The following is a 26,792-nucleotide window of genomic DNA, read 5'->3' on the forward strand; positions in this document are numbered from 1 at the left end:
GAAAAGTAACTTTTGTTTTATTTTTTCTTGGAGTTTGGGGCCACACCTGGCAGTGCTCAGGGGCTACTCCTGGCTCTGTGCTCAGTGCTGGAAATCAGACTGGGGTCAGCCACCATGAGCACAGCAAGTGCTTTTTATTCCTGCACTATCTCTTCATCTTCCCAAAGGTGACTTTTTAACTGTGTCTAGTTAATAGTGAATACCAAAACCATCTGGATCCTAGGATGCTGACAAGTTCCAACCAGCAAATAGCTCATGGATTTGACTAGGCAGCAGTAATATGACCTATCTCTATTTTTATCAATTTGGTCATCTCTCAGTCCATCTATCTATATATCTATCATCTGTAACATGGAACATGGCAACTTGAAACATGGCAGCTTGTAACTTGAAATATGGCAGCTTCTGGAAGGAACCTGGCTAAACAACTAAAAAGCAAAGTACATTCCCGATTCCAAACATCCCAGTAATAGAGGTGATTATGGAGCACATCTCCTAAAGAGTCTTTCTATAACACCCTTTCTCAGTACCATTTATTGTCTACTACAGAAACCAGAATCAATTTTATAAATGTAACTAAGCCTCTCATGCCTTCTTGTAGTGAAAACATAAGAAACTAAAGTTCTTTGGGCCAAAGAGATTGTATCAGAGGTAAAGCAATTTTATATATATATATATATATGTATATATATGTATAATGGTCCAGCAGGTCCCATCTCCAGCTTTCTGACCCCTGTCACTGTGCTTTGGGCTAGTTCTCATGAGTGGAACATTCTTCCCTGAGACACCCAGTTTTTCATCTATGATTTTCTGTATAGCTGCTGAAACCTCACACACCCAGAAAGGTTTTGTGGCTCTCTCTTGAATAAAATAAGCCCTTCTCCCGGACATATCCATCATTCTTTTTCTTGCCCTATTGTATTCTTCTACTTATTTGCATTGTGAGGATTTATTTTCTGTCTCTTTATGGGAAAGTATATTCTATGACATACGACCACTTTATTTATTACTTTATTTATTGTTTACTGCCCTGCATCTAGTAAAGTACCTGTGATGAAGTAGACCATTGTGGTGACAACTTATTCCAGTTTACTTGGTCCTTTCACAGTTTATACGTCAAATTTCACATTCTTAAAACCCACTCTCCCTGGATATACCAGACTGCTGGTCACTCCACTCCTTACAAATAATTGTTGAGTAAAAGAAAGGGAAAATGAAGAAAAGGAAGGGAGCAAACCAGTAAAAATAGGAGAGAGGTTGGGAGAGAAAGTAGAGGGAAAGAATATTAATATTTCTGTCATGTGTATATAAAGTAAAAATGTTATTTTTGTACTCTGTTTTCAGGGGATGCCTGGATTAAATTAAATATGGTTTTTAAAGTTGAGATATCCTCTTTACTTGGTTTTGATGTTTTATACAACCATAACAAATCTGATTGGAATTTAAGTTCTAGGTTTAATATACATTGCAAGCTAGTTTAGGTTTCACACTTATGTATATTCATGGGAGCAATCATGCCCTTACTTTTGATATGACTGGCAATGAAGGTTTCAACAGAAGAACTATAATCAAAGAAATGGGGAGTACCAATTATTATTTACTTGTGTTTTGCCAGACAAACTCAAGCAATTTTTTAAAAGTTTCCACTGACTAACAAAACAATGTTTTAAAATGTCACTTTTTCTTTCCTTTTATACAATAGAACATTTTAAGTTGCACTTCTAGGCAGCCGCTCTACCAGATGCAATAAAATCCAAGAGGGAAGCTGCTTAATAAAATTGCCATTTTAATTCCTTTGATATTTCAGTGTTATACTTGCAATCACCCAAATCAAATAAAACTGATACTTAGGGGATATAGATTTCTCTTTCCTTATACTGTGGTTCCCAGGAAACTACAGTCTTTCTTCTGGGTGTATATCAGTTACATACCCTGCCAATTCATCCTTCTCTCCATTGCAAGCGTAGGAGGGAGGAGGGTAATGTTACTTTTAGTGGAATGTGTCAAGGAGGACCTGCCTTCTGAAGCATGGAATTGTCAGTTGGATACCAGAAGCACATTCACTTTCTGTTTTATTTGACCTGAGCAAATAATAAGGTATCTGTCCTTCAGTAATTGAACCTGTAAGTGAACTATACGATTATTGCTTCTTCAGTGTCTGATGCTTGTGGGGAAAATAGACTTTAGAATTTTTTTAAAGGACAAAACACTTAAAACTTAAGGCTGGAATGACATATCTTATTTTATTGTGTCCCTTGTGCCTGGCAGAATGCCTAGCTAACCCTCAGTGGATGTTAGGGTATTGCTTATCTATTATGCCAGTCCCTCCTGTAAGCTCCGTACTTAAGCAAGTGTTAGCACACCCTACTTAGAAAGCTTGTACTGGTTTAGTAGTTTGCCCCGAAGCAGACAATGCCATGGCTGAGGTATGAACTCTGGCCATCTCACTGTATTGTGGGACTCTTTCTAGGATACCTGTGTGTCTCCTCCGGTAATTGAACTGATTTATATGTTAAGTATTTCATGTTGTTTTAGCAGGTCAAGTCTATCTATAGAAATCTTCCCCGGATATATGCCCACCCACTCTTCAGCGGCGTGTGTGTTCTCTCTTCCTGGCATTCTCTTTGCAGACCATCTCTATCGCAGCATGAGAGTTGTCTATAAACGCTGTGCAGTCGCATTGTAATTTGGAATCTCTACAGGAGCCTGGCTACATTGAGCCAACGCATGGATTAACACCTTCTTCAACACACACACAGCTATCCGCCACCTGCACCAGCAGTACCCAACTAAACAATAGCACATTGAGGTTCACACCTGGGAGAGGGAGAGATGGAAAGGGCCAGTGAAAACACTGTTTCACTGCATATTCCTTACTGCGCAAGTGCATTAATGGGCCTTGCTTGAAACCCAGGTTTTGCAAAGAGTCTTGCTCATGTATTAAAAGCAAAGTCATCACAGGTGTGAGTGGAAGAGCTAGTAGTTTTTATGCCTACACTAAACATTTTCTAGAATCCATTACAAAAGATTGATTTTCCAAATGGATTTTGTTTATTTATGTATTTTTTCTGTTGCTAAAATCTAGAGGGGGAATTGAGAAGACTAAATGGGTTAAGCTGTCCCCAAGGGATGACTTATCTTATGAAAGCATCCCAGGCTTTTAGAAAGAACGTTAATGAGTAGTGCTTGTCAAAAGATCTGATTTGCGTTTTGCGGAATAAAATAGCTCCTTTTCAGCAGTTGATGGACAATTTTCAAGAAAAAATAAATGAAGAGCCATGTACTGCTACTCTGCTGTCCGATTGTACACTTATGAAGTGAAGGTAACAAAAACAATATTGGGAAAATAATAGAAGAAAAGATACTGGTTTCTCTGTTTTCACGTTTCATTTCTGTTCTGAGACATATTTTACTGTATTGTTAAAACAGTTTCACATATGCAAGGAGGAGGATGTATTTTGGCCTGGGAATGAATTTCAGCTTGGCCAAAATGAATTAATAAGAACACAGCAAAAAGTCACTTGTTTAATCCAGTACAGGGGCTGCCAGATTAACCTTGTGGTAGAGGAGACAACTAAGAAAACTCTGTTCTGCTGTTAAATTAATCCAGGCAAATCAAAACAATACTCCCTGGCAAATCAAAGTGACAGATTTTAAATAAAATAATTTTAATATGGGTTGCAAATACAACTTCATTAGCAAGTCAACTTTAGGAGAAGTCTGGGTATGAAAACCTGGTGGCTTAAAAATATATAATTACTCTCCTAATAAGACTACAATTAAGATCATGTGGGATAACATTTAGGATCCTCTTCCCACTTTTTTTTTGGTGTGTGTGTGTGTGTGTGTGTGTGTGTGTGTGTGTGTGTGTGTGTGTGTGTAACATCTGGTGATGCTCAGGGGTTAATCCTGGCTCTGCACTCAGGAATTACTCCTGGCAGTGCTTGGGAAACCTTATGGGATGCTGGGAATGGAACCCGGGTCAACCTCATGCAAGGCAAACACCTTATCCACTGTGCTATCGCTCCAGCCCTCTCTTCTCACTTCTAATCCTGCATATTATTTATGACTACATGTTAGATTATGCTCCTTCAATATCACATTTCTCACCAGAAACAGCACTGAGTAATTGGGTGCTGCGGGGCTTAATGTTCATACTGAGTCATTTTGATCAGACCCATATTTTATCACTTGTGCTATTAGCATCAGAGATTTTTTTAAAGCTATGAAACTTGTTTTCTTTTTTTTTCATAAAATTTAGTAGATTAGTTTCTCACTTCTACTTATCTCTCCAAGAATCAAGTGATTTGCTGTGTCTCCTGGGTTTGGCTGAGGCACGGTGTAAATCCCATCCATTTTCTCTAGTGAAGTGGAGTTCGGAAAGCTGGTCCATACTCCAAACCACAGAAATAATGGATCGATTTTTAATAGTCAATTTGCCCATTTCTGAAGTTGGTTGTGGTGATGCCCATCTTAAATCAGTACAAAATGTAAATCTTCACAGACTATCTTCATAAAGATTCCTTTATGTGATATAAACCTCTGTGAAATACCATAAAAATGCATACATAGTAATGGTCAATTCTTGTACTTTTCTTTTATACTAAGGCTGCTTACTTTGCCCTCACTTCCTCCCTTAGTTTCTTATTTTTATATATTCAGTTAATATCTCTGTTCTGTTTATTTTTCTCCATGCAGCTTACGGCTTGCTTATTTCTATAAATTTTCTTATTTTATTTTATAAATCTAAAGCTCTCCCTGGTTGACTGATAAAACTCTTCCATACTACATGTTCATCATAGAATACAAATAAAGGTTTATTGTATAAAACTAAGGCCACACACATTTTCAACCTCAAAAGACTAGGTAATTTTAACTCCACAAAATTTCACTTTTCCTTCCCCCTCTATCTCGAGTTATCACAATGCCCAGAGTAAATGTTATAAAAAACAACAACAACGACACTATAAATAACACCAAGTCCTTTATTTTTTTTCAATCTAGACTTTATTGATCTAATAAAATTACATTAAGAATTGAAATGAATTATACATTATTGTGCTCATGTTTCCCCCATACAAAGTTCGAGAACCCATCCCTTCACCAGTGATCATCCTCTACCACCAGTAAACCCAGCATCTCTCCCGCCCTCCCCAGTCCCGTCTCCCCCCCCACCCCACACTGCCACTATGGCAGGGTATTCCCTTTTGTTCTCTCTCTCTGATTAGGTGTTGTGGTTTGCAATAGAGGTGTTGAGTGGCAATTGTGTTCAGTCTCTAGTCTACATTCGGCACGCATCACCCTACCCCCTCATGACAACACCAAGTCCTTTAAAGACAACAATCTCAAATGTTATTTCTTGGCATAGGTAATCTTCATGGCATGGGATGGTGTGATATTAAATCCCTATACGGCATCTTTGGCAGCTCCAGCCTGACCATCATTTTCAAATTCAAAAAAAGCAATGTCATGTCTTACAGGTACCAAATGTACTTCTTTAAAATCAGGGAATTGATTAAACAGCATGGATAATATCATCTCCTTAGTCTCTTCTGTAAATTACTAAGGAATAAAATATAGTTTGGAAGGTAATCAGGAACCTGAGAATTTTGTGCTGAATTTCCTTGGGTATTAGCTGAATTTGGTGTTCCCAGACCAGGCTTCTTGTTTGCAATTGCTGCAGTATGCTCCACAGTTTGGGTTTCTTTTCTTTTCTTTTCTTTCTTCTTTGTCAGTAAAAGTGCCACGCATCTTGGATATTATATCAAAATCTGTTTTTGCATACTGGATTCGCATTGGTTTACCATAAAATGGAAATCCTTGTAACTGCCTTAAGGCATTAGTGAATGAACCAAGCCACTTAATTATAACTAAAGCTTGTCCCCTCATCTTCATGGTCTTTAGAGCCACAATATCTACCACAAGGTCAAACAGGGCATATAGGAATTTCTTTAATTCTTCTTTTTTTTTAATTTTGACATTCATGTTATTGATATAAATTGTATGATTTGGTCTGATACCCATGTTTTGAGTCAAACTTTTCAAAACTGGAAGACGGCAGGCGGCGCACCATGTTCATTACTTTTAAAAGGCCTGCACTTTCAGTATCTGTGTCCTAAAAATTTCTACTTCTCTAATTTAGGCAATTGGCCATTTCCCATGCTGCTATACAATTATCTTGCCAATACTATCTGATGTTGACAGAGCAGAGTACCTGATGATTGTCTTTGTTTTTATTTATCTTTCTGGAACAATTTACACTTTCTATTTTATCAAAATTCTCTTTGTTCTTGCTTTGGGAGACATGATTCTGGTTGGACTTTATTCCTTTCCTTCCTTGGCACTAATTTTTGTGGGTGCGAGACACTTTTTTTTTGTAGGGGGCACATCCAGCTGTGCCGAAGGCTTACTCCTGGTCCTATGCTAAGGAATAAATCCTGGGGTTGTTAAGGGGATCATCTGTGGTACCAGAGATCAATCCTAGGTCAGATGCATGGAATTCAAGTGTCTTATCTGCTGTTTTAATCTCTCCAGCCCTTCCATGACACTTCTTGCTTCAGAAATATTCGCTGGACTTTTCTCTTGCTAATTTTCTTTTCATTCATGCATAATTCTTAGGTGACCCATCTATGCCCAAACTTCTGTTTTATATTCTCAGCCTATTAGATTCAGACCCCCAAATAAGTTCTCTAACTAGCTGTCTCTACTTCTGTTCACTGTGGACAATTAAAACTGAGTCTAAAACTGGGTAGTTTTTCAAAACTACTCTTTGAATTTTCTAATTATGGACAAGGGTTATTAACAAAATTGGTAATGGAGAAGATGCTTATTCAGACCTAAAGTCAAAATCTCTATTATCTAGGATCTTTATCATCTACCTTCCATTTTACGCTAAATCTAAATCTGCTTTTCCTCATATTTTTCTGTGTCTTCCCATTCCCATTGCCTTTCAGTTGCCATCTTTCCATTGAATTATTATAGTATCTTCTGAAATATTACCTCTACTTTGGTCTTTCTTCTGACAAAATTCAAACCAAGTCACATCACATGTCTTATTAAAATATCTCTCCCCATTGTATTTGTCAGGGATTCTACAGAGAAAAAGAACTGCTAGACTTTATATGTATAATGAAAATATATCCATACACATATCTATAATTCATACACACCCATACTCTGGAAACTCATAAATCCCACAGCTTTCTGAAGACTCAGGAAAACAAGTGGTGTAGTTCAAAGATCTTCAAGATGGAGAACTAATGGTGTAGGTTATAGTCTGAGTTAGAAGGTCTAAGAATCACAAGTTTAAAGGACAGCAGAAAATCAGTCTCCTTGCTCAAGCAGTCAGAGAGCAAATGTAACCTCCCTTGGCCCTTTTGTTATATTCAGTTCTCAATGGATTGGATGCTATGTGCCCACACTAAAAAAACACATGCTTTACTCAGTCCGCCAGTTCAATTTCTGCTCTCGTTTAAAAGCACTCTTATAAACATAGCTAGAAGTAATATTTTAAGCAACTGTGCAACTAAATTGACACATAAAATTATCCATCACACCCACTATGTCTATTATGTAAGTTTCGTAGGTCTTTTCCTTGTGGTTACCAAGGGATCTAAGTTCAAATTTTTAAATAACTTATTTTAAACTGGTAACAACTAAAATACAAAAACACCATACTTTAACCTCTCCAGCGTATTTTATGTTATTGATATCTCATTTTAAATCCTTGTATACTATGTTTTCATTAACATATTTTAAAATTCTTTCCCTTTACTTTTTATTTTGTAATTTACTTATACACTATCACTACAATAATGTAATATTCTTTATTTTCCCGCACATTTATCTTTAAAAAATGAGTTTCATGTTCTTATGCTATTGTTTAAGTGTTCCTTATTTCAACTTGATGAACTCCTTTCAGCATATCTTCTCAACTATTAGTAATAAACATCTGTACTTCATTGTAGGACTGTCGTCCCATTGTTCATCGATTTGCTTAAGCTGGCACCAGTAACGTCTCCATTGTGAGACTTGTTACTGTTTTTGGCATGTCGAATATGCCACAGGTAGCTTGCCAGAATCTGCCATACAGGTGGGATACTCTTGGTAGCTTTCCGGGCTCTCTGAGAGGGATGGAGGAATTGAACCCAGGTGGGCCGCATGCAAGGCAAATGCTTACCCACTGTGCTATTGATCCAGTTCGTAAGAAATATCATCTCTTATTTGAAAATTTCTCTCTCTCCTTTTTTTCAAGTATAGTATTATTGGTCAACAGTTTCTTTAATTCCCTCTTTGAGCATTTTGAGTATATTATCCCACAAGGATTCAACTAAAGTATCTGCTGACACTCTGTTTTTTTGTAAAAATTTTCCTTGTATTAGCTAGTCATTTTTCTGTTGCTACCTTTGAAATGATCTCTTTGAGTTTTTGAAAATTCATATTTAATGAGTCTTTCTATAGATTTCTATGGGTCTATCTCTTTTAATGTATTTTGGGAATCTTGGGTATTGATATCTATTTTTTTATTTTCCAGATTTTAGAAGTATAAGCCATTTTTTCTTTAAATAATAATTTTTCTCCTTTTTATTCATCCTCTAATTAATAATATATAAATAATATATCCCTTGCCCTTACACAACATGCCTATGCTATACCATTAATCTCTTAAGCTGCATCACTCTTTTTTACTCTTTTTCTGCTTGCATGTTCAATATTTTCAAGACCTTACTTTAATAGATAAAGTTGTATTTTAAAATTTGATTCACTTCATGTTTGGTTCACTTCCATCTCTATAGTTATATCAAACTATTTTTATTTTTATTTTTATAATTACATTTTTCACTGCTTTCTCCATTTGCTTAACCCTAGGTAACTTTATATTCCTAACTGTATGCATTAATCGACATATTTTAAAAATTCTTTCCCTTTACCTTCTATTTTGTAATTAATTTATCCACAATCACTACAATTATGTAGTATTCTGTATTCTGCTAAATTAAAGCTCTCTCCTACATACCCTTCCTACATAATGGATACTCCTATCTACTGGGAAATCTGGTTTAAACCCCCATATTGTGTTCAGGTAATTTTTTTAGCACTTAATAAACTTTAAACAGGTTTTTTTTCTTTACCATTTACTTATTTATTTATTTAATTTTTTAAAAAAATTTTTTGGGTCATGCCTGGCAATGCACAGGGGTTACTCCTGGCTTATGCACTCAGAAACTACTCCTGGCTGTGCATGGGGGACCATATGGGATGCTGGGAATTGAACCCAGGTTGGCGGCGTGCAAGGCAAACGCCCTACCTGCTGTTCTGTCATTCCAGCCCCAGCACTTAATAAACTTTAATGTTGCCATTAGTAGTAGCATTCTTTGTCTTTGTATGAATTGAGATAATCAGGATAGCCAGTTCTTGTTAGATGTTCAATGGATGATGTTAAGGCATGAGAGAAAATGACTAAAAATTCATAAAAATGATGACCAAAAAATATTGTTTACCTCAGTGTCATCAATTTTTTAAAAAGGAACTTCCACATTTACAAAGGTGAGCATTCTAATACCTATTGAAATAATTTTCACTTTGTGACCTTATCTTCGGTTATAGATTTGAATCTTTTTTCTTGTAGAAAATTGTGCATTGATAAGGAACGGTGTTGAGTCATTCACCTAGATCTAAAGTTTCACAGCACTTTATATGTTTCCTATCTAATAATTGTAAATAATTATTTTCCTGGGATCAAAGAATAGAAAAGGATATTAGAATTGAACTTGGTAAAGAATATTCCTCTCAGTCTGTGTTGTTGCTTGTAGGATAACATTGGGTTTGTCCTTTTAGCCTTGCCGCAGGGAACTTAGTTTACCTTAAAGCAATGTTTCTTCCTTTTTGTATGGACACAGGAAGACAGTTAATATTATGCTTTGTAACTTGGGAGCTGATTGACTCCAATAATAGTTATTCCTGGGCATCTGTTTTCTCAACTCAGTTGACCTTAGTTTCTAGCACCCCAAAAGCAGGGTCCCAGTGAGGGACGGAATGGACCCAGGGCAAGCTGTGAGCTACCCTGGTATTGAAATAGGCCAGGTCAAAGCACCACAATACTCAAGTATAAGTTGAAAGCATGGTCATAGACAAATGCTGTCATGATCCAAAAGTAACGATGAGACTAGGACCCTCGTGGGGTTGGGAAGATTAACATGGCCTGAGGATTGTGGTCTGGAATATATAGTGAGATGTCCTCAGAAAGAACCAAACTTTAAGTCTGATATATCTCTTACTGTGCTCATACAGAGTGACATTGCTAGAAATATTAGGAGTACTATAACTATTTAAGTGAATTGCTAGCTCAGGAAAGAAGAAAATGATACACCCTGGATGGGATCCCGCCCTTGAGTGGATCTCCTAGTAATCTGGAGTAATCTCCTTAAATGAGATTTTGTTAATCTCCTGGAGGAGTGGTCTTACCCCTCTTTGTTGATTTGTTAATGTTCAACCCTCCTTTGTGTCATCACCCTATGTGATTACTATATAAACTAAGACTGTAAAGGAAGCAGAGAGAGAAGACACAGAAGCAGGGAGAAGATAGAAAAGCAAGAGAGAAGACACAGAAGCAAGAGAGAAGTCACAGAAGCAAGAGAGAAGACACAGAAGCAAGAGAGAAGACACAGAAGTGGAGAGAGGACACAGAAACAAGGGAGAAGACACAGAAGCAAGAGGGCTACAGAGAGAGAGACTGGAAGAAGAGAGATTGGAAGTGACCAGAGGAGAGACGACAGAAACAGAGAGAGGTTGGAAGAGACCAGAGGAGAGCACAGAGACAAAGACAGAGATAGAGAGACAGATAGTAGAGAGCACAGCGGCACACACAGAAGCAGAGCACAAGGAGGAGCCTTCCGGATCCTGTCCATACACAGGGGCTTGAGAGTACCAAATGCGAGCAGTGAGAGAGAGAGAGAGAGAGAGAGAGAGAGAGAGAGAGAGAGAGAGAGAGAGAGACACCCTGAGAGCCCTGGAACAACACACACATCATCACACATCACACACACATCACTTCCGTGCCCACACATGCGTTTGTAATTTTTTACAGCTGATCTTGATTTACCATATATAATGACTAAATTTATTTCCACTCCATTTTTTTGTGTTAATTCAGAACCATTGTGGCACTCACCGTACTTTGCGTGCTACTTGGTTCTGATGGTTTGAAAGGTAATGATTTATGTAACAGCCACTTGGTTTTTCTTCGTTTTCTTCCTAGCAAAACAAAGGAAAATATTCTTATACTATCTTTTAGTGATTCTCTGGCAAAAGTTGTTTTCTGTTAGTCAAAATACAGAATAATCATTTCGGATCCCTTTGTTCTCATTTTGAGACATTTTTAAAGTAAGTTATATATCTCTTACACAGAAAATCCTTAAATTTAACATAAATATCCTCTGAAATTGCTGCTGAGATTCTTTTTTGCCTTGTATTTTACTAGTCCAAACTGGCAAATTGGCTGGCTATGCAGCTGTTCACACAGTTTCTCTTACTTTATTTAAAGTTATATATTCACATTTTTTTTTTTGCCATACAGAATTTAGCCATGCATGATTTTTTTTAAATTTTTAAATGAAACACTGTGAGATACAATTACAGACTTACACACTTTTGTGATTACATTTCAGTCATACCTACAATGGCCGAGTACCCATCCCTCCACCAGTGCCCATTCCCCACCACCAAAATTCCCAGTATCCCTCTCGCCAACTCCCACCCCCACATCTGTGGCAGGCACATTCCTTTTCTCTCTCTCTCTCTCTCTCTCTCTCTCTCTCTCTCTCTCTCTCTCTCTCTCTCTCTCTCCCCTTTGGGGTGTTATGGTTTAGCCATGCATTTTTTTTTTATAGTTTATTTTTAATTAGTGAGTCAACGTGAGGGTACAGTTACAGATTTATACATTTTTGTGCTCATGTTTCTCCCTTACAGAGTTTGATAACCTATCCCTTCACCAGTGCCCATTCTCCACCACCAGTAAACCCAACATCCCACCCCCCCTTCCCAGTCCCGTCTCCCCCCACCCCACCCTGCCACTATGGCAGGGAATTCCCTTTTGTTCTCTCTCTCTGGTTAGGTGTTGTGGTTTGCAATAAAGGTGTTGAGTGGCCATTGCGTTCAGTCTCTAGTCTATATTTGGCCCGCATCATCTTTCCCCCGCATGACCAACAACCACATTTTACTTGCTGTTCCCTTCTCTGAGTTGCCCAGAGTGAGAGAACAGCCTCCAAGCCATGGTGACAACCTCCTGGTACTTATTTCTACTATTCTTGGGTGTTCGTCTTATAGTCTATTATTCTATATTCCACAGATGAGTGCAATCTTTCTATGTCTGTCTCTCTCTTTCTGACTCATTTCACTTAGCATGATACTTTCCATGTAGATCCACTTATATGCAAACGTCATGACCTCATTTTTTCTAACAGCTGCATAGTATTCCATTGTATATATGTACCAGAGTTTCTTCAACCAGTCATCTGTTCTAGGGCACTCGGGTTTTTTCCAGATTCTGGCTATTGTAAACAGTGCTGCGGTGAACATATAAGTGCATATGTCACTTCGACTATACTTTTTGGCTTTTCTGGGATATATTCCCAGTATATTCACATTTTTAAATGTTTTAGGCAAGACAATGACATTTTCTATACCATGCAACAAAGCTTTTCCTTTAATTAAATAAATCCAGTTAGATTTGTCTTTTGGATATAAAGATCTTGATTAGCAACAAGCTGGCAAGTTGGAACAGGTTGGAAGATGAACTGTATTCGATAGAACCATTTTGCCTGCTGGTTCACAATAATCAGCTTACATAGAAAAAGAACAGGAAAGACTGTTTGGGGAGATCTTAGACCACATGTGCTGCAAGTGCCCAGAGTCTACTTCTAGAGGTGTTTGAGAGACCATACAATGCTGGGGATTGGGATAAAATTGTGATCAGATGCATACAAGAAAAGTGCCTTACTCCCTGAATTATCTTTCCAGTCCATGGAAATTATGTTATGACTTGAGTGTTTCTCTAAAAGATGTTGATGTTGACCTCCTGGGATGCCCAAAAAGATGTCAGTGGAAGAAATGGATCATGAGGGAGTTAATAGCTGAGAGAAAGAGTGAGCCTGTCCTCTTCCTCAACTCTAGAGGACTTGCCTAAGGGGTGCAGGGTGGCCGGGAGAGCCAGTCTGCTAAAATCTGACACACACATTGGCACTAGGTGGGTGCTTACATAATACCAGCCTACTGGGCAACGTACAAGCTGCAGCTGAGATGCATTTGGTTTACATGGACCCATGATTGGTACTCACCACCCAAGTTATTGGGTGAAACTAGAGAGATTGCTCGGCATGACAAAAGGAAAATTTGTTTTTAAACTCTGTTCAGATATGTCAGCTCTGCTATCTACCCTTGCAAAATGAATTTAGACAGAAATAAATAGGAATCAAAATAGTTTGATTTTTGTATTTAGAGAATATTAGAAGGGAGGGAAGAAAGAGACAGAGGCAGAGAGACAGAGATAAACAGGAAACAGACCGAGACAGGGTGGGAGAGAGAGAGAGAGAGAGAGAGAGAGAGAGAGAGAGAGAGAGAGAGAGAGAGAATATGTGGGCTTCTTCAGAGGGGAGAGAGGGAGAGAGCCAAGGATGAGTTACATGCTCAAGAGAGATTAGAGATTATGGGTTTCTTCAGAAGGTAAAGTAAAAGAAAGGGATTACACATCTTAGGTAGAAATGGGAATATTGTCTTCCATGGAGGCAGGGGGAGGGTGGGAAAGCGGGGTATACCCGGGATATGGGTGGTGGGGAATGTGCACTGGTGGAGAGATGGGTGTTTGATCATTGTGAGATTGTAACCCAAACATGAAAGCTTGTAACTCTCTCACAGTGATTTAATAATTTTTTTTAAAAAAAGCACACACACACAAAAGGAGATGACTGTAACATATCCCAGCATACCATAAAAACTACTAAGTATTCAAAGAATAAGTTATATAAATGAATGAACTCAATCCAGGTCAACATAATAATAGAGAAAATAAGAGTGAGATTTTAATAATAGTGTTTGTTTTCATATCTACTACTTGTTGGTAATTTCCCCCAAATAGTTAACTATCCATGTGACAAGGAATTTATATCCTTATTTCACCTGCTTCCACTCCCTACACCACCAGTTTTCGAAATTATTTTACCATACCACCAGATGTACACTGTTAGCTACTGAAGAATCTCTTGTCTATTTAGCTTCTCCATAAATACACACATTTCTTCATTTGTTTTTAAGGCAAAGCTGTATGTGTAATCATGTGTGAATCTTTATTGAACACTTATGGAATGAGCCACCTGTTCTTACAAATTAACTGAGTTCTCAAGAAGGCCCAAATTAGTGAATTAGTTGATGAAGGAAATTTGTTGCAAAGACAGCAGGCAGCTAAGAAATTTTCAGCATGTCAAAAGTATTGTTAGTCTCCCAGCTTGGCAAAGACACAAGAAGATACCATTTTGAACAGTTCTAGGTAGTGCCTTAGTACCGTAAACCCACTAGAGAGGAAAATGAAATTGCTTGTCTTATCAGTTAAAGAGAAGCCTCACTGATCTCAGACCATAGCTCAGAAAGTTAACTAAGTTTTGTAGAAGTGGATAATCTTTTCCCCAAGATCGAAGCAGCTAGATTAGAAGTGTATTGCCAGGGGAGTTGTGGGGAAATAGGCTTCATCATTTTAGTTGTATTTCTGGCTGAAGGCAACTGAACAAGCTTTAGGAGTTACTAGGTCTGATCCACGGAACATGCAAGACACCTGATGATTCCTACAGGCACTTTTTAAAAGTGATTACCTGTCCTTGTGAATGAAACTGCCTTCCAGGTCTGTTCACGAGCATCCAGCTACTTGTTGAAATGTCAAAGGCAATATTAACCCCCTGACAGGTCATTATGTCACCTGGTCACCTGCCTCCTCCTTCCACATTACAATTCCCACTGTTGATTGGCAAGTAGCCATAGGCATCACCTACATTTTATTATTATTATTATTATTATTATTATTATTATTATTATTATTATTTTATTGAATCATCATGAGAACAGTTACAAAGCTTTCAGGATTAAGTCTCAGTCATACAATGACCCAACACCCATCCCTTCACCAGTGCACCACCACCGAGAACCCCAGTATACCACCCTACCACTCCCCACCCTGCCTGTGTGGCAGATGATTTTCACTTTACTCTCTCTTTACTTTGATTACATTCAATTTTTGACAGAAAACCCACTATTATTATTAGAAATTTTCCTCCCAACAATCAGATCTGCCTAAAAGGCATAATTAGATCATTTGTTTTGTATTGCTGATAATGAAGAACATATGATGTTGCACGGCCACAAAAGTGGCCACACGGGTTTAGAATTCTGATATTCTAGTAATTAAGTCCAGAGGTATTTCTGCCAGCAGCCACTGTGTTCCAAGATTTATTTGTGTGCCTCTGTGATCATGGCCACTCAGGGGTGGAGGAGCCATTCCTGAGCGGTTTTTTGTATATCAGGAAAGGGTCAGTGTTGCTGAAATTCCATCTGGAGAAGGCAAGGACTCTGCACCTTCTCCGTCTGTGGCACCCCGGTGTTGTTGGCCCAGTCTGGGGTCCAGAGCATTCTCTAGCTTGCGGTGCCCACCAACCTGGATTCTTCACTGCTCAGTGCGGCCATCACCTACATTTTATTTTATTTTTTTTTATTTTTTAAAAAATTTTTATTATATCACCATGTGGAAAGATACACAGTTTTCAGGTTTATGTCTCAGTTATACAATATTCAAACACCATCCCTTCACCAGTGCCCATATTCCACCACCAGAATCCCCAGTATACCCCCCGCCCCCCATCCCCACTGTATAACTGATGAATTTCACTTCATTTTCTCTTTACCTTGATTACGTTCCATATTGCAAAACAAAACTCCCTATTGTTGTTGGAGTTTCCCCCCAAGAAAGACAGCCTTACTAAGGAAGCATTTGATAATTGGTTTTCCATTAAAAGATTGTATGTTTTCAGTTTTTAGAAAAGCTCACGTGGCTGTGCTAGCAGCCGCGCGGTTCAGATGTGTTCCAGTCCCGCAACCCGAAGCCATGTTAGTAACATCTCCATTGTGAGGCATGTTGTTACTGTTTTTGGCATATCAAATATGCCACAGGTAGCTTGCCAGGCTTGGGAGACATGCTATATGGCTGAGATTAAAGTACATACAGAAAGGAGGCCGTCCTCTTAGTTCCATGTTTCTAGCGATGTTGGCCAACTTTGTATGAAAGAATGGGTAAAGTCGCAAATTTTCCCTTTCGCTTTATATATTTAGCATACTTATAACAAAAGTTTATTTTATAAAAGTGGCTAAAACATGATTGTAATAAATAAAAACATAAACAATTCTTAATTTTCTTGTCCAGATTTAAATACTCTTAATATTTCTATAGTTATCATATGTTCTTGAACTCTAGGTAGTATTGTATAGTGTGCTCAATATTTGGAGCAGTTGTGTAGGAAATAGATGAAAGAGGAAGCAAAAATAAAAACAAGGAGATATTTCTTTAAATAGATACCCTTATCTTTTTTTTTTTTGCTTGGGGGTGTACAGAGGCTATGTCTTCTGAGTTACCTGGGCATTGCTCCTGGCTCAAAAAACCACAGGGCACTAGACAATGAACCCAGACCTCTTACATACGAAGCATGTATATTATCCCTTTGGGCTATCTCCAGATTTTTTGTATTTTTTTTGTCTAGTATCACAGCTAATAAAATGTTATCATTAAATGTTAATTGAACACCCAGTATGCCCTAAGTACTATCTTGTATACTAAAATACTCCAAGTATTTTGAAAATGCCTATATAGAGGTTTTGATCATGGGAAATAGAAGGTAAAGTTTAAATATATCCCATGTAAAACTTGGAAATTCAATAAATAATATGTCACCAAATTGTTCTATAGAAAACGTATAGGACTTGGTATCTTGGAATAGTTTGAGTGATGATGTATTACATTTATGATCAAGAATTTTATGCAATCTGTATGTTTAAAGTAGTGGGTTATATGAGAATAAGACAGGTGTGTCTTGATAATATTGTGTATCCTATTGATAGTTTCTCAACATGGCACATAGAGTTTATTTTCACAGTATTTTACTAAGTTCCTTGAATGTCAGAGATAGAAGAGACCTGGCTATTGGAATGTCCACTTTCTTCCTTCCTACCTACTCAATAACACTATTCCCCCTGATTGAATAATATTTTTCACAGTATATTAAATATAAGCAGTATGTCTCTTTTTAAAATTTCCAAGCACAGGAAGCTCAACTTCCTGAGGCAGCTCATAATACAGCCAGGTTTTAAATAATCTTTCTTATATTAAACTGAGATCCGTGCAGCAGTTCAACTAGCCAGAAAGAGTCCAGAAATTGCTTGATGTTAAATTCTCTTCCATAAAGACAATGAACAAGACAATAGAGTGAACTAAAGAAATACGAGTTGAAGTTGCAAGGACTAGAGAACTGATCTGACAGTTCCTTGTCAGCAATGCAATTGTTATCTGACATAGCTAGTTGGAAAAGTGGCATGCCTTCCTTTATTGGTCAAAGCTTGCACTTCCTCAATTCATATGCTGAAGTAAAGTTTCTTTTCTAACATCCATTACAAATGTACTGTTTCATGATTAAAAAGTAAACAATTGCATTTATTCTCCACCTTGTGATTTCCAATCCTTTTATTCCCCTAGTGACCATCTGAAGGATAACTGACTTTATTCATTAATCAATAATATCATTGATTTACTCACCAAATATATGATGAGATCCTAGCCTGTTTAATACAGGTTAGGATTTTAACATATCTGATGCGTTCTAAAAATTCATAGAATAATCAGATAGAGAAATCTCTGATTTCCCAAGAGTGTCTGGAGAAACCAGGAAATAGGCTATTTTAGAGAAATGCACAAAGAATATGAAGGACATTTATGATATATATTCTCAGGGACAAATAAGAGGTACTCAGAAGAAAAGGAATGTCTCTCAAGGAGCATTGACAGGAAGCTTTGTTATATGACAGTACTAGAAAGCAAATTGAAGAGTTCAATCCAAGGATAGTAATATTAGATTTCTGCTTCAAAACAACCATTACAACTACAGCATCTAGAAACAATTAAATGGGAATAAGGCCAAAGCAAAAAATACAGATGGAACTAATAATGATTTGCCATTTATTTAATATAATCCCAACTAGAATAATGGTAGCCTACAGTAAAGAGAAGGCAAGAATAGATGGGAGTTAACTAGGTTAGAAAATAATACAGTGAAGTTTGTTGGTGACTTAATATGGGAGTGATGAAAGAGAAAGTGATGAAGACTTTAAAAGTAACTCTAATTTTTCTCACCTGGGGAGTTGAAAGTGGTGGGTGCCCTCACAAATTTAGACTAATTATGATAGTAGAGCATCATTCTGATGGAAATCTACAGAGAACAGAATGTAGGGGGTGGTATATTCACCAAATTATGACATTTGGTATATAGAGTCTGGAAGCTTTTCTCCAGATAAGCAAATCCAGGATTGTTGATGTGGTGGACTTCCTGGCAAATAGTACCATCTTTTCTATGAAATATCAGTATTCCTTTCCATAACATAAGCTTTCCTGTTTAAAAAGTTGAAAAATAAGAGTTCCTGTTTAAAAAGTTTAAAATGTCAAACTGCATATGAAGTCTGTAATACCTAATTTTACTTAAGGGCTCCAAGATATAGAGGCCAGCCAAGGTTCTAAAAAGATACCCAAAAAATCTTGGAATCAATGGGAGGCAATTTTCATAATTAGCAGGAACACAGTATCCCATATATCATCATTAGTCTGAGACAAGGAACAGAAGGTTGGTGGGGGGGAAGATGGAAGGATGGTTCCTCTAAATAGGAAACAGGTGGCTGTGGAGTGAGGGCCAGTGAAGGAAACCTTAGGCAGCTCTGCTCAAAGAATTTCTATGTGTCTCCCTTAGAGACCATCGGTGCAGTAGAAAACAAGATTATTAGATTTCGGCATTGGATATTTTTCTTCATGATAGTGCCTCTATTCTTATAGCAGCATTGGGAAAGGCAAGGAATACAACTTAATGGAAGCCATAGACACCATGGAAAATAAAGTGTCTTTGTGTCTCCTGGTAAACCAAAGTTTTGTTATTACAGAATGCCCAAAGAGAAATTTGGCCCTCGTTTGAATTGCTTTCTGAAAATTTAATTGTTTGCTCCCAATCCATAATTGATGTAGCTTTTCCCTTGTTGCATTTAGACCAAGGAATTTTGGCAGTCTGTTGATGCAGAGGCCAGACACTAACAGGTAGTAACACCCCAAAGAGAGCTGAAATATTAGTCTCCTGAGATACAGACTGTGCAAATTTCTCCGGCTTTCAAAAAGACATCAGTCACACCTTAGAGCTTGTCTTGTAGGCTCACTTCCATAAAAGTTGTATAATATCTCAGGGATGGATAAATGAGATATTATAATAAATGTGATATGTTTGAGCTCTGAGGAGCTTGATTAACCATTTCCACAGTGGTCACATGGAATGAAAATGCTCTTACAACCAAAGGATATTTGCATGTGCAAATAATTTTTTAGTGTCTACATATATCACTGTATCACTGTCACTGTTATCCCCTTGCTCATCGATTTGCTGATTTGCTCAAGTGGGCACCAGTAATATCTGCATTGTGAGACTTGTTGTTACTATTTTTGGCATATCGAATATGCCACTAGTAGCTTGCCAGGCTCTGCTGTTCAGACGAGATACTCTCGGTAGCTTGCCAGGCTCTCTGAGAGGGGCAGAGGAATCAAACCCGGGTCGTCTGGGTACTAGGCAAACACCTCACCTGCTGTGCTATCGCTCCTAAGCTCGTCTACGTATATAACAAGTATAATGTATATTCTTTTAAAATATCATAAATACCATTATCTCAAGGACAGAAGTTCCAATTTTGATTTTTTTTTTTTGCTATTTGGGTCACAACCAGCGATATTCAGGGGTTACTCCTGGCTCTGCACTCAGTAATCACTCCTGGTGGTGCTCTGGGGACCATATGGGATGCAAGGGACCAAACCTGGGTCAGCCATGTGTACAGCAAATGCCCTGCCTGCTGTACTATTGTTCTGGCCCCAGAAGTTCCAATTTTTAACTTAGTAACATTTCTTACCTGCAGTGCCCCATGTTCTTGTAGCTATCAAAATCCTGTTCTGGGCTTCATTCAAGTCTAACCTTCCTATCTTCATGGAAACCCTTACATATAACTGTAGATTTTATACATTTATAGCTTGACTTCCCTTTTGTTCCAGAAATACTTAGAGTCTGTGACATAAGGCAGTAGTCATTCATTTTGATTGCTCTACAATTAGTCCCTGCTCTGTACCTTGATAGACTGAGTCTAATGCTTGTTCTGAGTGTTTTTTGCATTTCTGCAGTTTTCTGTCCAAAGGTGTCCATGCAATGTTCATATCACCAAGAAGCAGACGCCATTTTCATCTCTTCTACTAAAAAGAAAGGAAGAAAACAAAACAAAACAAATTTCTATTTCTGTAGTCAAAGACATTGTTAATAGCTTTACGCAAAATCCTTTTTTCCTTTTTTGACATGTTGCTTAATTATTTAGATATAATGGCGACCAAAAAGGAGGTGGAGTTCAGGATTTTATCTTGTAAATATTCTTAAATGCTTTTCCTCTTTGATAGCCTGTTTTAGTTTATCTCATTTGTCATCGTTGAATCATATCCAAATATAAGTTTTTATCTTCCCATTACTCTGAATTTGATGGCAAGATTGTACAACAAAATGCTTTCTGATATCTCCAAGGGAATTGTTTTGTAGAAAAGGTCAGACTAGGTTTCCATTGCCACTGTGCCCTTCTGTTGCAAAGGTAACCTTTAGCAAGAGCTATGGCCTCTTAATCTTTTAGTGGAAATTGCTCTTGTGAAAATGGGTCCTGATAGTATCTTGGCTCACTAATTCATGCCATGTGGGCCAAAATTAAAGCATTAAAATTTCATAGATATAATATCATTTATAAATCATGTTGTAAAAAATCCATTTGCCACAGACCTTGAAAACTGGGCATATCTACCTCCAGCTGTTGCTTAAAGTTCATTACAAGTATATCAGTAGTTGTCAAAAATGAAGCTATGGTACAGCAGAGAGTGATATTTAACATTGATAATCCCAAAGCATAGAGGTATTGTGCTCTCATCCACATGAACACACATTGCTCCCATTAGTAGTAATGGAAGCTGCAAACATAACTTGGTGCAATGTCATCGCTCCACAGAACTGTATTCATAGAATAAGCAATTCTGAGAGGGCAACTTTTTAGTTTTTATAACCTTATTCTGTTCAGATGGAGAAAGTGATTATCTCCCACTTTCCCCAAGTTTCTCTTCTATAAAATTTCAATATGTTTAGTGAGTGAGCACAGTAGACTAATTAAGTAGATGGTCAACATTTGCCACATTTCAAAAAATGACAGATGCTTCTTTTTGCCATTTATCCTCAGATAGCAGATGGGGAATTGATAACTGTTAAGTTACAGAAATAATTTGCCCTAGTTTACTACTCAGTTTTTAGAAATTATCTTTGGCATCGCTTAGGTAAGAAAAAATTCTCTGTCCTTTTGAAATGATGGAAATTATAATATCCACATTGAGGTATGTCCGGGAGGTACATGACACATGTTTGTTTGGCTTGCAGATGCTAATGGATATATAATCACAATTTCCAAGCATAAAACCCCTGTTGGTAAAACACTTCCATCTGCAATAATCCACTACTTTCTTGAAGCATGCTAATTTGCTCTAATAATGCAGGAGCCCCTAAGGGTTTCCATGTTGTGTAAACAACTAGTTGTAGTAAGCAATCAGAGAAAGAAACCATTCTATCATAATCTGGACTTTGTTTCTTTTCAGGATGTGGACTTCTTTTGTCCACTTGTGTTGTTCTAATTGCATTCTGCTAGGATGTCATAATGTAGTATTAAGATAATTTTTTTGACCTTTGGAAGGAAAAGTGAGTGAAACATCTTCGTGCTAATTTACTGGATTAGGGAATATCCTTTGTGTATTTGGTTTTACAGATTAGCCCTAGGAAAGCTGCAGTTGCTCTGGAGTGTAAATTGCTAGATCTAGTGTATTTTGTCCGGGTTGAAATCAACAAAGACCCAGATATTTGATAGTGCAGAATTCCCTTAATCTTTGTAGCACAGCGTCTGCTTGTTCATTCACATGAACACACTTTAGATCTCCTACTTCCCAGTGCCACCAAGGTTCTTTATCTGGTACATAATTCTGAATATTTTTAGTGCTAATTGAAATATCGTTGTATTTGTTTTACATTTGATCTCAGCCTTCTTTGACAAGACTAAAAGCAGTTTCAAGCAGAACATCAGAGAGCTATATCTGGGAATTTATCTATGTATGCATACACACATTTTTGTCTATGTGGACATACATATATTCAATACAAGTGCACCAAGAGAGTTATTTTCTTTTTGTCATGCTTACATATATTCATATGCTTCCCTCTGAGTATAACTTGGATCTGAGAAATCCAGACCATTAAATATTTGGTATCTTGAATAGAAAGCTTGAAAGAGTTTAAACTAGTCTGTTCTTCCAGCTCTTTTAGCTACTGGAATTTATATACTCACTCATTTTTTTAACCTTTTCTTTACATTGTGATAATTACAAATACATAAACATAGCAGAAGGTAGGATGAATCTCTGCACAGTTCTCATCGATCCCAATATAATTTCTTCAGTCCACCCTTTTTCATCCCCACCCATCTACCTGACCTACCTTCTATTATTTTGTTTGTTTGTTTGTTTTTGCTTTTGGGGTCACACCCGGCAATGCTCAGGGGTTTCTCCTGGCTTTGCACTCAGGAATCACTCATGGCGGTGCTCAGGGGACCATATGGGATGTTGGGAATCGATCCCAGGTCAGCTGCATGCAAGGCAAACGCCCTCCCCACTGTGCTATCACTCCAGCCCCTACCTTCTATTATTTTGATGTAAATTCCATTCCTATTATGTATTTTACTTACATTAGGTATTTATATAGAAATGCCTGCATATTTTAGTATGAACTACCAAAGGCTACATACTTCACTTTTATGCCAAATCACAGTACCAAAATTTAATTCTACTCCTTCATATCCTAAAATATCCAGCATTTACATTTTCTGTTATGTGGTAGATTCCATATGTATGTATAAATATATAAGACATATATTCAATTTGAATTGAATTAAATTCATGCATTCCCATTGACTGGTCTCTAAGATGTATAGTTCTTTTACGTGGCACTTCTTACAGACTAGAATTTTACTGATTGCATTCATTGTATTCTTGGTTCTCTTTTGGTCTCTTAAGCTGTGCTTAGAGGTCCCAATGTTTTTTCTGGTGATTTTCAGACAACCTAGCAAGCACAGTCCATGGTTCTTCAAAGGCTGTGAGGTGCCATGTATTCTGAGGGCTCCAGAGCAATACCTGCAGTGCAAAGGACTAGGGGGAGGATCTATGGTGCCAGGAATCTAGTATCTACAAAGCATGTGATACAAAGCATGTGATGTAACCCTGTTCCTATATCCCTGGCTATCACAGTATGGTTTAATGTGTTCTTTGGCTTTTTATTTTTCAAAATATTTCAGTTTTTATTTTATTGATTTCTTTTGGAAGGTGAGACTGGAGCAATAGCACAACAGGTAGGGCGTTTGCCTTGTACCTGGCCAACCCGGGTTCGATTCCTCCATCCCTTTCAGAGAGCCCGGCAAGCTACCAAGAGTATCCCACCTGCATGCCAGAGCCTGGCAAGCTACTTGTGGCATATTCGATATCCCAAAAATAGTAACAACAAGTCTCACAATGGAGACGTTACTGGTGCCCACTCGAGCAAATCAATGAACAGTGGGATGACAGTGCTATAGTGCTACAGTGATTTTTTTGGGTGGGGACAACACCCAACAATGCTCTGGGGCTCTTCTTGGCTCTATGCTCAGGAGTGATCTCTAGTGGCACTTGGGAGAACCATATGTGATGCCAGCAGTTGAATTGGGGTTGGTGGGATGCAAGGCAAATTTGTTAATCCCTGTGTTCTCTCTGGTCCTGGTCTTCTTATTTCCTATAATTGGTATCTGAATTTAGAGATTTGATCATATTCAAATTATAATTTTTATTTAGAGAACTGATAATATCTACTTAACAGAAAATCACGAATCATGAATCATGAAATCCCATTGATCGTTGATTTCTCAGGCGGGCTCAGTAGCCTCTTTAAATTTAAATGTATGAACTCTTCATGGTATAAAAGAAAAGCATGGAGAATGATCCTTCTTAAATGTGGGATATAAATAAATATAGTAGAGGAATAACAAAAGCCCAAAGGCAACAGAGGGAATAAAATTGGGGACCTCTCCATTCGTCCTATCCCTGAGATTTGAAAAGCCTCTCCACTCTGCCTTCCCAATGCTGCAGCATTGGAGGCTCTTTCATTGGCTGCACGCTTCTGGGAGCTTGCTTTTAAGTCTCTGGATGTTGGCCGTTGATGGAATTACACACACTTGCCTTCCTCTGCCAGTACCTTCATGCGTGAGGCTTGTCCGAACATGTGGAGAGGGACCTTGAGCATGGCTGTGGCTGGGTTCCGGTGGTCTTCGGCCGCCGGGAGCTCTACTATATTTATTTATATCCCATATTTAAGAAGGATCATTCTCCATGCTTTTCTTTTATACCATGAAGAGTTCATACATTTAAATTTAAAGAAGTATTTTATTCATTGTGCTTACAATCTTTATCGGTGCTCAAGTTGTCCCAGCTGTTTCTAATAGACCCTCGTGAAAGTGTCACAGTTTCTCTTGGTATCTTTGTGTCTACCCTTAACTTTGTTGTCACTATTATTTCCCAGAGATTTTGGAAATAGGCTGCTCCTCCTTCATTTTATTCAGCCTACCTTTTCTATCTCCTGCTTATTCCGGGTGTCTGTCACATGATTTAAACTTTGAAATAGCTTCTGAAGGAGCCAGTTTTTAAATGTAAATTACTGAGATGCACAAAAGTGACAGAACACATTAGTTTTCAACAACCTGTCTCATTCTTTTCACATTTTCACGTTATCTCAGGGAACCGAATTCACCTGGTGTTTGGAATTCTAATTTTTACATGGTCCCAGGTCACAATTTGCTGTGCTCTTTGTGTCTCCTTCATCTGCCGAGGTCATGGTAGCCACTGAAATATTGTTTGAATGAATGAAAGGTATGAATAAATGAATGATTTTACCTTTAGAAAAAAAATAAACCTCTCAGTATTCTAGTGCCATTAAACTGAGTGTAGTGTTAGCTGCTAAGAAAGAGTTGGTACTGCGTGATTATGATGAGAATACATTGCCTACACTATTGGGAAGAAGTCCTCAAGAAGTTGTTCCTGGTGTGGAGAAACATTCCCTATGCATTTTTCCTGACACTAATTTTGACAAGCGTCAAAGCACAACTCATGCTTTGGTGTGTTCTGAGATTTTGTGCTACAGGGTTGAAATAATTTAGTGAACCTAGAGAGGGTAGAAAGGGCATTGAATTATGCTTCCTTTGTCTATCTTCTGATCTGTTTAGATGATTTATCTATTCTGATTTCCCTGAATTATTTAGTGCCAGAATTTCATGGAAATAGGTGTTTTAAAAGCCACTAAATATTGTTTTTTAATTACCTCATAGCCTCCAAGGAACAAGTAATCCTCATCTTCTTTTTATTGGCACTAAAATTCTCTATAACCTCCTTCTCCCATAAAGATCATTCTTTTTAAAGCCTTGTTTTTTTTCCCAAAGAATGTTGATTTTCTAGATGGATTACTTCAGAATGGAGCCAGGCAAAGAATAATCATTGTCATTCAAGTCAGTGCTTCACAGTATATCTGGGTACTAAGAGCCACTCTAATTGGAAAGGGTTCATGTTTCATAATAAAATTATTTATCCCTCAGACAAAGAAAGCAATAATTTTGCAACAAGCCATGTGTCAGTACTCACATATACACTGGAGATTATGTGTGTATATATCAATATCTATCTATCTATCTATCTATCTATTTATATATGTTGGGAACAATGGTACAAAGTTATCTAAGCACTTATTAAATCCATGCTTACTACATGCTTATTCCTTAAACCAGTAGTCTACATATAACTTTATTGTATTTGCTCTAAATGTTTAAATCTCAACTTTTGTGTATCTGAGTTTTAATCTCAGTAAAGTTAAACCTTTCAATAATTTTATTCTGTGTATCAAAACTATTTCCACGTTGGTTATTATACATTTTCAACTTTCTATTAATATTCTTTGCAAATGTGCATGCATGTATTAAAAATTAACACTAATTTACCAAGGCATAAATTGTAGGGTAGGGTTCGTTAATACAGCATATGTACAACTGTGTTTCACATTATCTCCTAGAAAATTTTTACATTTCTTAATTCTCATCAGATTTTTACAGACTTTACTCAGGCACTGCTATAAGCTACAAGATTGAACTAGAAGAGGGAGATGTCAGCTCCACAACTTCCTTGTGTGCATGAGTTAGCGTTGTTCATTATTTTTGTTAATCTATGGTTAATTTTTAGGAATTTCTTTGTCCCTCTTGAGAGGGATAATTAATAATTCAAAGTTATGTGATATAATAAAGATATAAACTAATGCAACTTGGCCACTTAAATCAGAGCATGTGGC

The 26,792-nt window shown here is 37.5% G+C and overlaps 1 protein-coding gene and 1 pseudogene across 2 annotated transcripts in view; one reads left to right on the plus strand and one right to left on the minus strand.

Annotated features, from left to right (window-relative positions):
- Positions 1 to 26,792, plus strand: part of ST6GALNAC3 (ST6 N-acetylgalactosaminide alpha-2,6-sialyltransferase 3) — a 644,958-nt gene that overhangs the window by 554,210 nt on the left and 63,956 nt on the right. The gene's annotated exons all lie outside the window — the stretch shown is intronic.
- On the minus strand, positions 5,353 to 6,024 carry LOC101544139 (U2 small nuclear ribonucleoprotein B''-like; annotated as a pseudogene).

The sequence above is a fragment of the Sorex araneus genome, chromosome 5 (assembly GCF_027595985.1).
Source record: "Sorex araneus isolate mSorAra2 chromosome 5, mSorAra2.pri, whole genome shotgun sequence".
NCBI lineage: Eukaryota > Metazoa > Chordata > Mammalia > Eulipotyphla > Soricidae > Sorex > Sorex araneus.